Source organism: Nanorana parkeri, unplaced genomic scaffold (genome assembly GCF_000935625.1).
Source record: "Nanorana parkeri isolate BGI_ZX_2015 unplaced genomic scaffold, ASM93562v1 scaffold564, whole genome shotgun sequence".
Taxonomy (NCBI): domain Eukaryota; kingdom Metazoa; phylum Chordata; class Amphibia; order Anura; family Dicroglossidae; genus Nanorana; species Nanorana parkeri.
The window spans coordinates 489,013-510,508 of NW_017306832.1; positions in this window are offsets into that span (position 1 = coordinate 489,013).

A 21,496-nucleotide genomic window follows, 5' to 3' on the forward strand; every position below is an offset into this window, starting at 1 on the left:
ACTTATTGTCGCGAAGCGAGGGGGGGGGGGGGTAACAGGCATTGCTGATGTACTGAGCTTCACTTTGAGTGCTGAACCTCCAGACTGTGTGTGTCTGGCCTTAGTGTGGAATGTCTACTGGGAGGACATGGACATTGTTCAATATGCAGTTTGTGTGATGGGAGCGTGTGACTGCAGACTGAAGAATCTCTGGTGAAGAAACTGGATAGTGTGTGCTGGAGGAGGGATACAGTTGAAAGACCGATGTATGTATGCTGGTGGTGGGATCGTACAGTGAAAAAAGCAATCTGTATGCTGAAGGTGGGATTTCACTGGAGAAAAAACAGGTTTTGTGCTGGAGGTGTAATGTCACTGGGGAAAGGCGAAATCCTATGCTGTAAAAACAAAACTCTGACTTTTTAAGGAGATGTTGAATAGGTGGTACTAGATACATCAGGCAAATGTGAAGAAATTATGATAACACTGATGATGCTTATGATAACACACATTTGCTGCCAGTTATTTATATAACTATTTATTGTATCCCTCATTACCCATAGGGAAACAGAGGGAAAACTACCATGATGACAGTAATGATGATAATGATGTTTGTTGTAAAATTAGCTCTATATGGCAGCCACATATAGATGAAGCTAAAGTGTAACTGAAATAATATATTTTTTTTACTTGATGTGAATCATTCTTTCAGTAAGTCTTAATGTTTTTTAAGAAAACCTTATTCCTCTCTATCGTTTGTAAATATATCCTTATACGAGAGAGGCAGTACTTACATTTACTCATGACACCTACATTTACTCATGACATATGCAGACTTTGCATTTTTCTTAACTCTGCTAGCTTAACCCCACTAATCACTGGATAAAAAAACCCTACCATTTCCTCTCCTAATACTTCATATCTGAGTCTTTCCTCTTCTTCCGTACACAGGAGGTGGAGTCCTCTCTAGGTCTTCAGGTGTGCACATCCTGTGTGGTATGGATACTTCCTCTTGGCTGTCCAGTGCCTACGTCCTCTCAGGATCCAGAAAAGAGTCTGCTGGTAATGACATTTCCCTGAGGGGACCGGCCAGTGTGTGCACAGCTACACTGCTGGCTTACTGGCCCCTCACACCCAAAAACGGCGCAGGAGAGTGACCTAAACAGTGGACTTAGGTAACTATAAAACATTCCACAAGGTATTTAAAACATGCAGTATGGGTTAAAGGGGAGTGTTTTGCCCAGAAATGGGCTTTAATAATACTGCACAAGGTAGTAAAAAGTTAAGAAAGGAGCAGATAGGCCCAATAAAGGACGAAAACGGGAAGTTACTCACAAGTGACAAGGAGAGGGCCGAGGAGCTGAACAATTTTTTCTCCTCAGTATACACAAATATGCATGACTTGACTGATTTTTTGTCTGATGCAATGCACTGCAGACAATTGGATCTAGGCTACCTGGGTTTAAAGTGGAACTTTACACTTACCTTTGAAATGACAACAAACACACCTTTGGAAATGTTTAGTAATGGCAATCTACAGACAGATAATTGCAGGCTTTTTATTTTGCATACCTTTTTTTCCTTCTATTTTCCAATTCTTCTCACAGTGGCCATTTTCACTAAGGGCAGATTAATATATATCCCTTTACTTCCTGGATCTCTGGCACATGTGACTAGGACATGTGACCATGCACATCATCTCAGTGGAGGAAAATGCCTTTCGCTGAGATCTGATGACAGATGAAATTTCAACAATGCACTGCTGATGTAACCTTCCCAGGATGCAATGATTGGGCATGATTACATAATTTGTGCCCATGAGGACCAGGAAGTAGAAAACAAGAAATTGTAAGTAAAATAAAAATATGTTTGTTTAACTAATGAATGTAAAATAATTTCATATCAATGCACAGAGCTGCATGTTGATGTGATTTTAAGTGAAAGGGGGTAAAGGTCTGCTTCCAGATCATATGCGAATTGACAGCTTTTTATCCAGCTTTTCTACACAAAAAAATATTGTGATTTATTTTGTAATGCTTTCATGAGCCATAAGGATTCATGGGAGTGTCAATTTTAAGCACAGTTAAATCAGTAGTGAAAGCAATACCGGAGCTGACATTTTTAACCTCCCTGGCTGTAATGTTGACCTGCACCAAAATTGCAGAACAGATTTTCTGTTATCTCTCTGACTTCACTTGCTACATGCTTGTTGAGGTTTGGTGATTGCAAGCCTACATATTTGCCTATGCAAATTAAAATATGCTCACATATTCACATGAAGGTATAATGTATAGAATAATTGAATTGTTTATAACTGCAGTTCTCTTTTATTATACATTATTTGTCAGGAAAAAAACATTAATTTATTTATTGCTTAATGGGAAATTAACATAACCTGTAAATAAATAAAGCTAATGTAGAGGAATCTTGTTGTATTGCATATTTTTTTTTTTTTTGTTACATACATTTTGCTGCTGGAATTGTAAGAGGCAGTGGTGGATAACATCTATTGATTAATATTGTATTATACTTACTGGCTCCAGTCTACTTCTTGATTTAGGAGGATAAGGTCATGCTTGTTCAGATATACATATCAAAGTTCATTTATGAAGATCAGATTTGAAGTGGCTCGGTATGAAATCTTGAGGAGATAAAAGCACTTGTATATGACTGAACACCAGAAAATTAATCAAAGCTAGAAAATCACATAAACCGAACCACAGTAATAACAAATGTCAATCATAAAAGTAATACAATTTCAGATAGTTTCAGGCTTAATCGTTTTGAAATTAAAAGAAGATATTGAAAAAGACTCATTTCTAAATACATTCTTGAAAAGATATATCTGCCTCCAGACAAAAGAATATGTTTGCAGGATCCATCTGTTTAAAGTGGGATCAGAAAATGTTTGTATGTCTGTGGCATGATTGCTGCTCTAGCCTGCTTCAGGAATCTGTTTATTGATCATAGAAAATAAAATGTTTGCAAGACAATATTGCCAAAATAAAGCCTAGTATGTCCCCCAAAAAACAATGAGGGGAATTTATCGAGCAGACAGGATCTGAAGCAGTTGCCTATAGCAACCAATTAGCTTCTATCTTTTATTTGAAGCTTAACTGAATAAACTAAAGAGGGAAGCTGATTAGTTGCCACTGCTCCAGATTCTGTCTGTTTTGATACATCCTTCATACAATGGCACCATATTCCTTATTGTCCCATCAAATTCCAACCTCCCGCAACCCCTGCATTCATAATTATATTACATTGCCATCTTGTGGTCAATTACATAGCATCAGCCATTGTCTTGCAACATAGGCAACATAAACATCATATCCAGTGGTATGCTGTCTTCCCAACGCATTTTGCAGAAAGCATCTTCAGGGGTTTGGAGGTAAGTAGCTCTGTTGAGGACAAATAATTCATAGGCATTTTAAAAACACACCAATTACAGTTATACACTTTTAGCATATTCAAACATAAATACAGTGAACATTACCCATTTTTTTTAATTATTATATGCATTATACTGGGCTTATCTTGACTGCCCCAAGTGAAAAAAAGGATATGGCAATATTGTATCACTTTTTTATCCTATCTAATGACAAAGTTATCACTGAAAAAACAGGGCCATAATGGAAATGCAAAAATTGCATAAGTCCATAAGGGTTGTAAAGGTGCAATAACTGAAGTGGTTAAGAGGATGGATGCTCAGATACCAGTGCCGATACTTGGCATTTTTAGGAGAACTATCAGGGTTGCAGCGTTTGCAGCTGGGACCTGGCTCTGGCGCTCCACCACTGTCCTGAAATTAATAGTCTTTATTGTTTTAGAAAAACTGTCACATGACAATAAACAAAAATGTATCAGTACTTGTATCTGTGAGTACTTGGACAAGTATCAGTACTTGTACTTGAAAAAATGGTATTGGTGCATCTCTAATATACAGTATATTTATTAACAAAATCATACATTAACACAGGGATGCACAAATCCCAGGAGCCCTATATGCTCCTTAAAAATGACAGCTGCCTCCTAACGTTTGAATTTTTCTCTGGTCTAGTCCTGGAGCTGGAAAAGTATCTGTGCTTGTACCGAGTATGGTACTTGGTATCTGAACTTCCCTATTTAAGAGTATACTTCCTCTTAGGATTTTACAAAAAGGTGCACTTGTATCTTAAATTGTGCTGCACGTGTATCTTAAATTGTACTTTAACTTATTTCACAAGCTGAACGGAAAAAAAAAAAACACAAGCGCCCACACCCGCAGCTGAAAAAAAGTGCAGAGTGATACACTCCTGAGGCAGCTCCCACTGGTCAGAGTAACCAGCAAGCTAAAACCAAAAACAAAAGGAGCGCCTCCATCGTGTAAACCAGTTTAATTGGTTCTGAGGAAGGAGGCCTGTCCTCTGAAACATGTAAACCGTGGAGGGCTTGCAGCCTGCTGGCTGAGGCTTTTATGAATCATCCGTGTTTTCGTTTACCTTTGTAACTACATGTCTGCTAATCCCATGTGCTTGTGAGTATGGTCTTAGCTGATTTTACTGATTAATTAAACTGTTTTACACGATGGAGGCGCTCCTTTTGTTTTTGTTTTTTATTTTATTTCACAAGCTATTTGCACTGCAAAGTACAGTATATTATTTAAAAAAAAGTAAAACCAAAAATATTTTACATGAAATGCCTTCAAATGTCTGTGCTTGATCATTTATTATTTATTTTTGATTTATAAATGGGTGAAATGAGTTTAAATTGTAAAGTTACATGAACCTGTATTCACTTTAAACATCCAATTTTTTTAGAGGAAGTAAAAAAAATAGACTTTTTAAGGACACACAGAACACAGGCGCATGTCACCACATCGTTCATTCTAGTAAATCAGGCTCACAGCATTAACATATTCTGTAAGGCTCTACAGAGAATCCTGAAACACCTCATTTAAACTTTTAACATTTAAAGTTTTTTTTCTGCTTCTTTTCCAGCTTGAGAAAGCAAGAAAGCATAAACAATAGGTTACATTCTGTAGCTCTGAAAAAATAGTTCACATGTCGAGATTGTAATTTGTGCATATCTAGTAAAGGCTCCTGGGGTCTCCTAACAACTGTTTCATGGCGAATTTTACTTCTTTCATTTGTATTCTGCAAATTATATTGTAAATTTTTCCCATCTTGGGCTGGGTTTTTAAAAAATATTCTCAAAGAATGTTATGTATCAAGATTATATTTTGTTTTAGTTAATTATTTTCACTTTTTGTCTTTTAGAGTGTTTGGTTTGTTTTGCAGTTTATCCATGCTGCTCTTTATTAATTCTGGATTAGGGGGAAGTGATCTACAGAAAAAACAGCTGCTATGTGCACTCTAGTATTTGTTCTAAAAAAAAAAACCCACTTACAGATGGATAGTGCTGCAGAAGCTAACAGACAGAAACTACTTTTAAGAAGGCTTAAGGCAAACCTGTAATCAAAACAAAGGCCATATAGATAAGGCCAAAAAGTGGTTACTTGTAGGCTATATTCAATGTAAAACACTAGCACTTTATTGGAAAAAACATAAATACAAAATAAAAAAATAGAAATGTAATCACATTCCCATCCCAATTAAAAATAGAAAACATGGCAACCATTCATAGAAAGTGATTTCCATTTTAAGCTCAAAAAAAGCTATAAACCAGAGCTTAGTGTAGCCATATTAATAATTTGTAATCATTCACTACAAATCAAGGCAGTGGTTTGTGCTGGCACTGCAGTGCAAGCCTGCCAAGAATCAGCTAATGGAAATCAGAAGCCAGTATTTGGACAGTTCTGCAACACTTTCTTCTCCGGTACTGCATAACATCTCATGTAGCATTACACAGGAAGATTACTAGTTTTTCTAATACCTGTGGAAACTGACTTCCTAAAGCAGATGGTTAAGAACTATATTAATTTGCCACAATATGCGTCTAGTGTTTACCAGTAAAAAAAAACTGCTGTAGGTACGTTAGGCTTCAGCTTCTTCCAGGTCTGCAAAACTAAATGCTAACAGAGTTGCCACTTCCTCACTATGCTATTAGGCTATGCAGCAATTTCAAGCAATGAGTTCATAGATCCATTGAGCTACTTTTGATGTCCTGTAAACACAGCAATTGTGCTAAATCCAGGTAATTTACTTGAATTTGAGTTCTGTATAATCCCCTGAAGACTGAGCACTCACAGCTTGTCCCTTCATAAAGGGACAACAGAAAGCAAGTAGGAGTGTACTTTCTGAACCCTTTTCCTGCAAAATTTCTTCTATTCTAGAATCACTTTTCATATTCAAACTTCTTTCGTGTGATTTTGTGTGATGGCTGTGAGAAATTTCATAGCAGTGACTTTTTGCTTGTCAGAGACACCAAGGAGGGTGTTCCAGCATCACCAAAAGGTGTTTTCAGGATCAGTGATAGGACAAAACAAAACCATTCACAGGTAGGATATACTTCCTGTGTGCATCTCAAATGTTTCCATTTTAGTTCTAACCATATTGTACTTTGAATGGTCTAGTTTATGGTTACCTCTTGGATCGCTGATGAGGACCTTCACACTGTCTGCAGATTCTAATTCAGAAGTAGAAGATAATGGTAGGGGTTTTTAATGAAGATCAACCCTGGTGTTGCTATATTCAACTATCACAGTTTAACACTTTATAATATGTGTCCTTTGGTGCCTTAACAGCTTGAAATTAACATTTTTCACTTAACTTTTCTTTTTATTAATCTATAAACTATGACAGGCACCTGTCAATGCTTCTTTAAGGACCTATCTATGTTTTTTGCCTGCTGGCTTATGTTTTTGGCTGTTAGAGGAACAGTGCCCTTGGAGATCAGTGTCATTTCTTGCAGAACCCTGACATCTTAGTTTACATTTTTAATTAGAATCTTCTGTAAATCAGTCAGATAATCTGCTAAAATCAACACTCCCACATTTCAAGCCCTTCATTAACACAGCAGAAACTTTAATGATTTGTTTCCTTACCAGCAGAAAATTACATTTCTTTATATGATTTGCCTAAACAACCCAGCAAAATGTTACTTTGCATCCATAAGCCAGAACAGTAATCACAGAGTGGTAAACATTCAAATAAGAATTTTCTAAATTAATGTTCATGTTAAATGGATTTTTAAACTTTAAATACAGAGATGTGCACTATCCATACTTTGTGGCTTATAATAAACCTCAGGGAAATAATCTTTATTGCTTACCAATGAGCAAAATAATTATGTTCTTTTAATAATTCATAACATTTGGTGTTGTTTAATTTAGGGGCTCAAAAATAAACAGTTTTTTATTTATACCATATTCTGGCTGATTATTTAAGGTGAACACAGGTTAGCTGGTCTGACAAACATTTAATAAATTATACTCTTATGGTGGATCAACAGTTGCTGCATCTCAGTGTAAAGAAAAGTTTAATCAATAGTGATTGCTTCAATGCCCAGAAAAGTAGGTAAGGGGTTAATGTTATGCATTAGGATGGGGCTTATTTTAGTGTCAGAGGGTTTACTTTAAAGCTGAACTTCAGACAAACAGCTAAATACACTGCTGAAATATATACAAATATAGGTGAATTGTGAACCAGTGTGCTGCGCTTGGTATTGTGATACGTGCTATATTTATACCACAAACGAAACCAATATAAGTGATTAAATCCTACTTGCAACTAAATGCAATCCAAAGGTGCATATGTGCATGAACGTTAATAAATACACGTGTCATATAAATATGGTGAAAGTACGAATATAAAACTGATTGGTTAAATATGATAAGTTAAATAAGTTAATGAATAATGCATATGTGTGCCATAAAGTGAAAATACAATGTGGATACTAAATGGTTGAATTATATACCAGGTAAATTAATCAGTCTGGCAATCGGCAACAATAAATAAAAAGGACAATAATTTAAAGGAAGACTGATGTATAACCAATCTAACACATCTAAAACCACATCTAATGGTATAAAGTGAATAAATATAGGTGGATAAATATAAAATTGTATAAGCGAGGGTTGTAACACCAATAGTCTATTTTCTACCGAATGTTATTAGAAATCCAGTGTCTTTTGTTTATACTTCCATTGATGCGTCCGCAAAATAGAAAAAGGAAACCTTCTCTGTAAGTTTCTCTGTCCTCTCCTGCCGTCAGGCTACACTTCCTCTCATCGGCGATAATTAAACAACCTCCAAGGCTGGAGAACACTCCGGAGGGATCAACCAGAAAGCCGAGGGGGAGACCGACCGAAGGAGAGAAGACAGGATTTAAGTGCAGATGTAAAATGTTTTATTTATCAAGTAGTTTAAAAATGATTGCACTTACAGACTTCCAAAGGTACAACAGCATAAGCAACTTATAGCTAGCCTCTTTCCAGGGTGTCAGCGGGGAAACGACACACTCCTTTTACGCGTTTCGTCGTAGAGACTTTCTCAAAAAGGTGTTGTTTCCCCTCTGGCACAGGAGCTTTATATAGACCAAATAGCCAGGATACGCCTTCATTTCAATGACTGACATGTGTTCCTCTACCTAGTTAGCCAATTACACATCAGTTCAGCTGTTCCAACATATGTGATAAATGCCCTAGGACAATCCTCAATCAGTGTTTCCACCATCTCTTTGAGGTATATACATTAGTAAAAACAATTGCACAATTAGGTTTGCTATTGAAATACATAGATCATGACATTAAAAATGCATTAGCAAAATTCATTAATATACATTATACATTTTAAATTTACTAGTGCGTGCACTATACATATAAAAGTATATATAAAACAGTATAAAAACAATATAAAAACAATATAGAAGATTAAGAAAGAGCATAAAAGAGGAGATAAACGCATTGTTGTATATAAATCTAATATCGGGGAGTGAAGAAAATGCCGAACACCATTAGCAATGCAATATAGCTTCAAATGCTTATGTTTAAAATAATAATCGCCATTATCCATTTATATGGGGGAAGGTTAAGGATATGCCACTATAGAAAGAAAAAACTAAAAAAGGGGAAAAGACTAAGCATACTTAGATGGAGACATCTAAAATGAAGTGACATAATTGTCAAAAATTGGTACATACATTAAACTAAAAATTAAAAATAAATAATCAAGAGGAAATAATTAAATGAGCTCAAATTAGTAAAAAATGTCGTAAGAATCCACATACAAGACTAATTCGTGTGGGATTGGTTTCAGGTTGGTCTCATAGGGTATTGAGACATATACAGATAGTGTTCTTGCTTATAAGGTAGAGTGATCGTATATGACAAATTGGGGGTTCCGGAGGGGGTGAACAGTTAATATTTTTGTTTTTGACCAATACTAAGACCATTATTCCCCTTCCAACTTCAACTATGTTATTCAATATATTTTAATCATCAGCCAGAAAGCAATTTAAGTCCAATTCTATATTTAAGCCCTTCGGAGTCATGGTCTCCATCATAAAAATCCATTTTGTCTCGTTTCTAGAGACTTCCCTTTTCATATGACTGCCTCTCCAGTTTTTCTTTATTTTATCTAACCCCATAAATTTTATTCCCTTGGGGTTGCAACCATGCTTTTCTTTAAAATGTTTAGGGACACTGTGGTCCACTTTTCCCTTTTTAATATTATTAATGTGCTCCCTTATCCTAATTTTTAATTCTCTAGTGGTTCTCCCTATGTATTGGAGACCGCAGGGGCATTCTATCATGTACGTGACATGGGTGCTCTTGCACGAAATAAATTCTCTAATTTTAAAATTCCTCTTGTTAAAATTCGATTAAAACTCTGTTATTTTCTTTTTCTGACCAGTTAAAATACATCCTATACACTTCCCACACGGATAGTGAGTGCAATCAGTCCCCACTGGGAAAAGTGATATAAAATATTAGTTATTATTAGTATATAGTGGCTAGAGAGAACTACAAATGATGTGGCAGATAGGACAATGTGTAATGACAGTTCAGCATCTCCTGGTTACCTAGTAACCAGGCGCTGCTGGACTGCCATTACACACCCCGATGCATGTTTGCATGTGTATGTGGGAATGCGGGGGACTTTAGAAACATTTTTGTGTTATTTTACATTTTTTTATTTGTGACAATTTTTCTTAGCTTCCTTATCTTTATTATCAAAGGGAGATCGTGTACTGATCTCCCTTTGATCTCCACCTAGAGCTTCGCTGTGCCGGTCCTAGCTGCACCGGGCACAGCGGATCTCGGGACTGGCAGTGGCGGCGCTGGCGGAGGTATGGGGGGGCTCACACCCACAGCTCCTGCAAGCGATCTGGCATTTCTAGAGACGCTCGATCACTTGAATGTAAACAGCCATCGCTGGCTGTTTACATGCATACAGTTTCCGCACTCATGTGCGCATTGTGCGCCGCACATGAACGGGGGGAGGGGCAGGACGTCTTAAGACGCCCTCCTGCTCCTACAAGACTCCTGTCCGGCCCTTCACGAACAGCCATGGACGGGATGTAGTTAATATTGATTGTAAGATGCAATCGGGGCTCCTGCAATACAGACATGTAGAAAGCTGTAATAAACAAGATGTGCTGGTCTATAATATTGCAATTTTTATCTTTTTTCATATCTTGTGTTTGATGACTGTACTGGGTGAAGTCATGAAGTCATAACTTTTTGCAAATACAACAATAGACATTGGACTGGTGCCACTACCTTTACTTTGCTTGCAATAGTAGCCACACACACAGAGATATTTGTAGCTGACTTACCCTCTTATCCTTTGTAGCCTTTACTGATGAGATCTCCCTTTCTAAATGCCTGCATTAGACCCCACCACTGGATTGCACTACTACAACAGCAGGAGTATCCATTCCTCTGCAGCATTCTATCAAATGTTAAATTACTAAAAAGTATAATATGGAGACAAAAATGTCTTCAAAATGGCTAAAAACCTGTGTCACCAATGTTCCCAAAGTATACAAAAAGAGCCCCAACATTTCCCCCTGACCATTTCAAACAAGCTATCCTAACAAATCACTTACCTTGTCCTTTGGATTTGCTCCCTCATGGGCCAGACCAGTGAAATATTAACCCCTTGTTAATGAGGGAGATTCTGCTGGGCAAGTGTGACATTGGCTCCATTAAGCTAAATAAGTGTTTATGCCACAAAATCAACCCTCTGACATTTCCCCTAATTATCAAATACATTTCCATCATAATGTAAGCCCCCTCTTAAACAATATCTCCCAACACACTAGCCTTATGAGCTAGAATCACACCAGCAAAAAGGAATACAGTTTGCTGGTCCCCAGCAATGCTAATTCTCACCCTAACACACTTACAGCCCTAGGGTGACAAAATTGTTTCTCTATTAAGTGCAGTGAGTGAGCAATTATCGCGTGGATATGTGCCATTTAGCACATATCAGTTATTTCATATGAGAATCCAAAAAGAGAAGTATCCCCCGCTGAAATAAGAGTGTGGAGTATAAGAGGGTTAATGCCCTGCATTTTGTTTACTATATATTCTATTGAATTTATGGAAAAGGTAATAAAATAAATGGCATGGGAAACTTTCAAGACCCTAGTTTCCCTAATAAATCTTAGTGAGATTCATTAATTTTGCATAAGGCATGGGTCACCAAACCTTAACATACTTTACGACTTTTTACCGGTTTACCAGTTCAGAGTGAATTTAGAGAGCTCTTTATTTAAAAAAATAAAGCAAGTGTGTCTTTAAAAAAACGTATTTGTATTAAATGAACAAGTAGGGGGTCCAAATAGGTAACTGTCAGTTCACCGGAGAATGGGGGGGGGTCCAAAGGAGTAATTTGTCAGTTCAGCAGGGGATGGAGATTCAATTCACATTGTCTTCTCATATTGCCTTTTGGGTGACCAAAAAAGAGCATAGTGTCAACATCGTTCTGGCGTTTTGAGTGAGTTTCCCTACATTTTTTTACCAGTTCACCACTTTAAGTGGTAACTTTAGAGAACTCTTTATTTGAAAAAATAAAGCATTGGTGTATTTTAAAAAAAACGTTTTTGTATTTTTGAGCGTACGTCCCACCAAAGCATTACTTTTTCAAAACATTTTGGAGAGTGAAAAAGGGTTAGAACCCCTGTTCGAATTGCTATATGGGGCTCCATTTGAGAGATAACCCCACACTTGCTGTCCTGTTGACAACTGTTTCACCAGACAGGAAGCGAGGAAAAATGCACAACATGGACATAGACAGCAATAAAAACTGTTCTAGAGCAGCGGTCACCAACTGGTGGTCCGTGAGAAAATTTTGGTGGTCCCCAGGCCCCTCTGATGCCGTGCAGGCTGGGCTGTCTTTGAAGCAGCACGGAGGCTCCGGGGCTGCCTCTCACTGACTCAAGCAGCGGCTGTCACAAGGAATGCGCGGCTCTCAGTACAGTGTGGGCTCTGCAGGAGGCAGGGCATCTCATCAGTACCCGGAATGGCTGCGGGACATAGAAAGAGTGGGGAGAAGCCAGGTAATAATTGCTCAGTGTGGGGGAAGGGGAGCTACGGGGTGGTTGGGGGCAGTGCTGAAGCTAAGGGGGGCATGTGCCCCCTGGGCGCCGCTGGCAGGGCCAGTGGCAGATTCGATAGGGGGAACAATTAATATTATTAGTGGGCCGGGCGGGCGGCACCGCTCCCTCCACCAGCACTGCCACTCCTGCAGGCACACCCGCACGTATGTATGTGTATATATACTGTATGCAGGGCTCAAAATTTCCACTCGCCCCCTCACAATTGGCGAGTAAAAATTGCGAGGGGGTGAGCGGAAATTCATCGGCCGCCGCTAGGAAGGGGGGTGGGGGTGAAACTACCGCTGCTTCTGTGGCGATCGCTCTCTCCTCTCTGGCCGGGGTGAAGGGAAGACAGCCAAACTGATTCCTCTCCTCCACGGCCGCTGCAGCTACAGAGCGGCCGAGGAGGAGAAGAATCAGTACGGCTGTCTTCCCTTCACTCTGGCTACCTGCAGCTTCCTCCGCCCCCTCATCTGCCATGGGCTGGGAGAAGACTGCAGCTGCTATTGGCTGTCTCGTAGTTTTTGCAACACTGGACCTTAAGGGAGGCTTCAGTTGTCAACATAGAGGATTCCTCTCTTTATCCCCCCACCCTACCAGCACCACCACCAGGAAAATGACATCTAAATCAGGAGAGGAAGAAGAAAAGGGCGGGAGAGGAAGAGGGCAACTAAATCAGATCAGCTGTGTGCACTGTAAGTCCCTGTTCTTTCTTCCTTACACTGCTGACCTCTGTGCGTTACATTACTGACCTCTGTACTGCTGACCTCTGTGCGTTACATTGCTGATCTCTGTACTGCTGACCTCTGCACTGTGCGTTACATCAGTGACCTGTACTGTGCATTACATTACTGATCTCTGTACTGCTGACCTCTGCACTGTGCGTTACATTAGTGACCTCTGCACTGTGCGTTACATTACTGACTTCTGCACTGCTCACTTCTGTACTGCACTGTGTATTACATTACTGACCTCTGAAATGTGTGTCACATTACTGACTTCTGCACAGTGCATTACATTACTGACCTCTGTACTGTGCGTTAAATTACTGACCTCTGTACTGTGCATTACATTACTGACATCTGCACTATGCATTACATTACTGGCCTCTATACTGTGCGTTACATTACTGTCCTCTGTACTCGGCATTACAGCACTGACTTCTGCACTCTGTGTTGTTACTGATCTCTGTACTTTGCGTCACACTGCTGAGCAGGCAGAGTTACGGCCGGGGCAGGGTAGGAGTTAGGTGGGGCAACTTGTGGCGAGTAACTCTTAAGGCCTGACTAGTAGCTCAGGGCCTGAAATTTTGAGCCCTGCTGTATGTGTATATATATATATTTGTGTTTTGTTTTGTTTCCTCATTTATAAATGTATTATCTTGTGTGTTTGTATATATATATATATATACACACACATTTAAAAATTCATATTAGTGGTCCGTGGGATTTAAAATTATGAATTTAGTGGTCCATGAGGTCCTAAAGGTTGGCGACTGCTGCTAGAGTAAGGTTCGAGCCTTCCTATACTTTAATAAAAGATGCATTTGTATTGCTTTCATTGTTGCTGTTGGAGATGTTCCTTTATTTCTTTATCAACCCAAAAATAAACAAAAAAAGCTTTACATTGACTTTAATTGTAACAAAAAGGGTTAAAAAAATCACTTACAGAAAAAAAATATTAACAAATCAAAATCTCCCAAGGGGATCACAGCAGCAGATCAGGCATATTTTTCACAATGTCTTTATTATTATTAACAAACTTAAATATATAATTGAACAACTTTTTATGTTGCACTGTATTTTTTTCTGCTCATGAATGTTTACTACATAATTCTGCACCTTCAGAATTTATAATAACAAAGTAAAATCAGCCAGTTCATCCTTGTGCCCTGTCACATTTTATGGATTGCCTTACAGCTACCTGTTTGTGCCTTTTGAAATTGTGATCCTTTATCATCTTGTCATCTAAGTGATTCTATGGTCAGATTAATGGAATATAAAAATGTCACATCAGTTATGCCTGATATTCTGGGGAAGAAAATCCAGTATTTCATTTTGGTAAATAACTTCTATTGTGCTATACGTTACACAATACTTTGAATTTAACCTATAAGCCATAAAAAAAATTTCAGTTAGCTAGTTTGGTCTCAGCACCTTAAGCCCTGTCAGCCCCAGAGAATTTATTTGCAGATTTTGCGAATGTATTGGTTTTGAACTGGCATTGAATTGGCATTTGTAGTTTATCCAAACATATTATGCATTTTGGTTTTCAGGACATATAGGACTTTATTTATGGCCAGTTTGGATAGCTATTTTTATTTAATAGGTTTTAATTAGGAAAACATAGTTAAATTAGATTAAGAAATAAATTTTTTATTATTATTACCATTATTATGATTTATATAGCGCCAACAGTTTGCGCAGTGCTTCACAATATAAGGAAGACATTACAATCACAAGACAATTCAAGACAAGATGGTAAGAAGTGCCCTGCCCGTGAGGGCTTACAATCTAAAAGGGAGGGGCAAGTGATACATGAGGAGGTGGCTGTGTGGGGATGAATTCTTTAAGACATTGATATTTCAGGGGTTAGGTTGCGGTGGGATAGGCTTCCCTGAAGAGATGAGTCTTAAGGGATCGCCTAAAGGCAGTCCGTGTGGGAGATAGACGGACTGGTTGGGGTAGAGAGTTTCAGAGAATGGGAAATACTCTAGTGAAGTCTTGGAGGCGAGCATGGGAGGAGTTGACGAGGCAGCTGGAAAGCAGGAGGTCTTTTGAAGAGCAGAGAGGACACATTTGCCCCTTTCACTTATATATAAATAGAAATGCCCCAGATATGCACCTCAAAAGATAAATGACAAAGCCTTCTCACTATACAGATGTGACATAAGTACAATTTTAAACAGAGTGGTAAACTAGGAGAACTTTTATCTCATTCAGCATTAGATTACAATGCATGCAGGGAAAAAAAGAATCTGTTTCAGTAACTCATTCATGTATTATTAAAGTCCTTTTAAAAACTCTTATTTTTTCCTCTAAGAGTAATAAACAGACATTTTTTAATGCAGGCTGGCATATTAAATAATTTTTCAGAAATAAAATGTAATCCTTCCTTAATATATATATATACGTGTGTAATTTTTTTCTCCCTTGTTAATTATGGTTAAAAAATAAAAATTCCAAAATATGTCTCTTTTTTGCATAATCATGTAAATATAAAATATATTGCATATTAATATTATGCAGATTTCTTTTTAGCCAATCATTGGAGCTTGTATAGTCTACTTTAATTTCTCCTTTTTTTTGTGACAAGTTTACAGTGCTCATTATCTTAAACTAAGATTTGGACACGCAAGCAAATAAGTTAGGGGATCGAAAGGTCCGGTTTAGTCAGAGAAAGTGAGGTAAAAAGAAGGATGCTATGGCTGTATAATATTTTAAATTTTAAATATAGAATGTTTAACAAAATAGTAAGTGCCATATAAGCAAGACTTTTAGGACAACTTTAATACTAATGATTATTCAGAGATATGTTGTCATTCAGTTAAAATCATATATAAATGATCTAACTTTATTATTATTGTTTACAATTTAACTGTATTAAAATCATATATACATTATTTTGTATTACTATTGTATACTATTTAATTGTATGACAATATGTGCGAATATTTGTTAATATTGAGAATATCCTAAACGTCCTGTTTAGATGAGGCTTACTATTTTGTTATACATTCTATATTTACAATCTTGTTTTACAATTAAACCTTTAAGTCATGATAGGATTCCCTAGAGTATAGTTTAGCTTAAGATATCTGTATCTATATAGAAATTATACTCCCACCTTTCAGCACCATAACATTTCATTAAACAAATGTATATCAAATTTTAGTTTAATCATTTATAGTTTGCCTTCAAATGGAATATGTACATTTTGAAATATGAGGGCATCAGCCTAATCATTGCTTTTTTACCTTTCAAGTCAATGATCTGGAAAAAGTATGCAGGATAGAAATTTTAACTTCACTGGTTGCATGCCTGTTCTAGGTCACTCACTCATTAAGCAACAAAGCAATGCGGGGTGAGCAAAGAAAATATAACAGATTCCTTCATCAACGCTTACGAGCATGGACCGAGGAATCTCCCACTGTTTACATTTTATTCTGACAGTGGCCGGTGGCTGCTATTAGGGTACCCGAACAGAGGCGGCAGCTGATCAGCTAATAGAAGGATACTGGCTGAAAGGTTGCCAAAGGGTCAACCACTGTGTGAAATTTGCATAGTGTATGGCTAGCTATAGGGTTATGGAAATAGTCCTGGAGCTTGCAACTTTTAAAAAACAAGTCTTCAAAGGCAGCTGCAATATTTTTATCATGACAGATCATTTTAAAATATTACTAATGACTTAAACCTAAAATAAAATGATAAAATGAAAAATGGATAATCACAAAATGATCATACATAGTAAAGATAATTTGAATATATTAGCAAAATGAATAGAAAATAGATAGGTGATTGCAGTCCAATCTTATTCTAACCTTAAATAAAAAAATGAAAAATCATACACTAGAATTTTACTTTTTCATTATGACTCCTATATAAAAAGGTGTTACATTTATTGTTGTTTCTTAAAAATGTGACTCACCTTTATTTTTTTATTGTTGCTTTCTTAATACTGTAATATAATCACCCTGCAGTTGGCCGTGAGCTAACATCATCAAATTTGTTTCCATGTATACCAGACATGTACATTTAAAATGGAACTTTGAAGAGATAGCTTTTGCTTATATAAAAGAGATATATCAAATTATTAAAAACTGAGGAACCATATTGCGAGTGAGAATTATGGATTTAAGAATATTTAGTATTTCTACAAATCATAAATTTAAAAATATATTAATTAAATAAAATAAATGTTGCCATCAGCATAAATACTAGTTGAGTCATCAAAATGCTGTATATGTGGTTGACTCTGTTTGTAAGTCTGTTACTCTGTAACTTTTTTTGCCATTGCAGGTAGTAAACTGAATACCTGGTTTATCTTCTCATGTTACTGACCCCCTACTGGGTTGTCTGTAAGAATATGTAAAGAAGGCACTCCAAACAGAAAAAAGTAGAACCGGCTGTCTCAGTATGACCCAACCTCAGGTGGGCCGATGGATGGCATCTTGCAGAGGACCAAATAAAGAACTACCAACTTAAATGTTTCTCATTCTTCTTCAGGAACACTGTTGCATAAGATTAGCCCATACTTTTTAAAGTGTTCTGAAGCTTAAGAAGTCAACCCCCTAGTAACAGGGTAACAAAGAACAGGGAATCTTTTTCCGGTTAGAAAACATTGTGACATCTTGGGGGTGATTTACTAACCTAAACACACGCACGCACCAGGTGCGTGTGATTTTCACACAGCAAAACGTATTTATCAACCAAAAAGTCTCTAAAAGCATATTTCCACTAATGCCATATATGGAAAAATCATGCACATGATGCATATATAATGCTGCTTCACAGTTTAGACAAAAATGGTTAGCTCATGCATTTACATTCCTGCATTCATCAACGCAAGCAACACAACATAGAGCTAATTTACACAACATCACCTTGCAATTCAATGCTTGGCTTTGCACAACACACCTGCTGGGTGTGTACACACTACAAAGGTGTTTAGATTCCACCCATAGATCATGCTGGGAGGGAACACACTACAGAGGTGTATACATGTTCGTGGTGTGTTTATAAGGTTAGTAAATCAACCCCTTCTGTCAGTCAGGTCATTTAGTTTTAACACTTTAAAAGGACTTGCATGTTGGCTTTAACCACTACAGTACCGGAATGTTAAACCCCCTTCATTACCAGGCCATTTTTCAGTTTTCAGTGCTGTGAAAGCTTGAGTGAACATTGCTCCATCACACTGTATCAAATATAATTTTACATCATGTTTTTTTTTCCAAAATAGTTTTTATTTGGTTTTATAAAGACATTATGCATTTTTAGTGCCATAACAGAACAGTCGAAACAGCAATAATCATACAGCTTCCATTAAGCAAAAAAAAGAAGAAAGAAAAGTCACGGTTGTGACTTGCATGATAAACATCACATTAGGTCTCAATATTATAACAATTAAAGATGGCTTGTAAGAGAGAGATCACAAAGAAAGAAAAGGAAAGGACAAGAGGAGCAAGGTAAAGCGAGTAAAGTAGAGCGAAGAGGAGAACACTTCTCACAACATTATGTCTTAGGGGACCACTATTTCCATTTTTTGTGGAATGAGGTTAGGGTACCGCTTTTGAGTGCGTGTAGTCTCTCAAACTCGTAGTGTAGATCAAGAGTTTGGTGTGTTTCACGCAAAGAGACACTATCTGGGCTTCTCCAGTGGCTCACAATTGTGAGCTGGGCTGCCAGCAGTGTGTGGACGACCAGTGCTCGGAAGGGCACCGGGAAACGATCGACTCCTATGAGTAGAAGTCCAAGCGCTGGGTCGGGATTAGTAAGGCATCCAGTCGCTGTCGATATCCATCGAAAAATGCCATTCCAGTAGCTCGTCAATGACTTACATCTCCATAAAATATGGAGAAGGGTACCAATCTGCCCGCACTCCCTCCAGCACAACCCAGAGTTGGCCGGGGCAAATTTCGCTAGGCGATATGGAGTAAGGTACCATTGCGTGGATATTTTGTGGTAGAGCTCCCAGAGGTCGGCACTGTGACAGAGCAGCAGGCAACCTCCCACGAGTCTTGGGGAAAGGACTCTCCCAGCTCCCACGCCAAGAAGGCTGGCAGTTTGGTAAAAGACTTCTTTTGTTGAAGTAAGTTGTAGAACAGCGATATGCCCCCCTTCCGGGCGGGCAGTGCTGAGAGGTGTTTCCACACCTGGGCCGGCACCTGAGGCCAAGCTGCCAGGAGGGAGGTTTAGGCGTGTTACATCATGTTTTAAGACTGATAAAGCTTCTTTTGGTGGTATTTAACAATTACTTTCCTTACTTTCTGTTATATAACATAGCAAGTAAAAATGATAGGACAGTATGAAAACCCCCCAAATGACCCATGGCCCAATAAATGATGTAACAACAGCAGGAGCAGCAGTTTCTGCAGGCCCTGGGTACACACACACGCGTCCACATGAGGAGGTACAGGCATGTCCTCCAAGAACAATCTGGCAGCGCACCGGACATTTATGTAAAGTGATTGGTCCTCAGTAGGTTAAAGTGTATCTCTAGGTAACAGCCTTTTTTTTTGGGATAGAGTGGGTGAGATCCTCTGTCAATTATTTATCACTGTCTGTAAGAGGGGAAGATTCAGCCTCTCTATTTGACCATTGTCACTGAAAAAGAAATGCGTGTAAAACCAAAATGTTTGAATTGTCGCTAGATTAAGACATAAGGGGAATCTTCCAATGGGGGCACCTGTTTGGGACAGTTGTCTAAGAGAGGAATTCCCTTCACTTTGCGAGATTTCCACTAACTTCCTGTTGTGTCTCTGGGACAGAAAATCACATTTCCCCAGTGGTACACAGACAGCAAAAAACAAACTGGCAGGGGTTTTTTCATTACTAACTCTTTTCAATGCTAAAAGTTTGGGCTATACATACACTTTCATGCAATATATTGTCAATGACATTGTTAAATCCAAATATTCAAGCCTCCACAGTCTCATCATGAGGTCATAGGACTGTGCTAAAAATCTCAGCATAGTCATATCACAGTAACTGCAAGCAACACAGTACTGAAGTCCTTTAAGCACAAGTTAAACTTTGTATATTATAATTCAAAAATTGGCCATACAAAGAGTGAGTTGACTGTTCAGTAACGAATAATGCTTGGATATCTTCTTTCATCTAGCATACATAACTGCTATTGAATGATGGGTGAATGATGCACAATTCCTTGTTATCTAGGAGGCAAGCATTAGGAGTACGATAATTCCACAAAAAGCCAAACCAGCGCCAGATAGGAAACTTGTTCAGCCACAAATTAAATCTTGTGTTCCAGGCAGGCCGCCCCGTTACAGATGAGGGCTTAAAAAAGAAATACCGTGCACCTTTCCTGGTGCAAGTCTGACTGCTAGGAATCTGCATATATCCTGAGATTCATGTCCAACGCACTTTTTATCCACCTCTTTTGTGAGTACCATTTATCACTTTTAATCTTTCTAAACACATAAAAGAATTATTTGCACCAGGAAAGACACCCCGTTTCTTTTTTCTTTTTCTTTTTTAAGCATTAGGAGTACCCGGTGTTCTTTATTCATCTTTGCTTTCAATAGTGTATGCTTCATTTCGTTAAACAGTTAAACAAGAATTTTGTATGAGATATGAAATGTCCACTGGAAACATTTTTCAACTTGTATGCTTCTAATCAGATGGTCTGACATGATATGGCTGTGTTATATTATGTACAATAATAAATTCATATATATATTTTTCTTAATACTTTAGATCAGTTGGCCTATTCCAAGAAGTATTCGCTACTTATTTATTTGTGCTAAAATGAATCTGTATTCATTTTAAACTCAATAACGTGCCTTCAGACATAAAAAAACAGGCCCCTAAAGTTGCCTGCTTGCATTTTATGTAAGAAGTAAGTCTCAACTTCACCTCTAGAACCTTATTTCTAAATAGTGAGGTCAACCAGCATAGCTATAATCAAGTATTTGGTACAGGAGGTAAGATGGGCAGGTATGAGCTCAGTTTAAGAAGCTGAAGTTGAGATCAGCATAATAGGGCTCTCTGTGTTTCCTTTGGTATTTTGAAAACTGCCCGTAGGTGTCTGCTTTTTCATGTCTGCAGTTCAAAGTGAAGAAAGGTTCACTTTACGGGGAATCTGTACTGAAGCATGTAGGAGAGCTGGGATTTTCAGTACTAAAGTTTCAGTAATAAAACTAGTTGTTTGACTGTCATATTGAACAAACATTAATACTTTTGTCCCTAAAACACATTGGATAGTTATCTTGGATTTCTATGATGGAATAAACCCTTTTGAACCATTTTTTGTTACTCTTGTTTTCTCTCTTTGAAATGATCTTATCTTATATCCG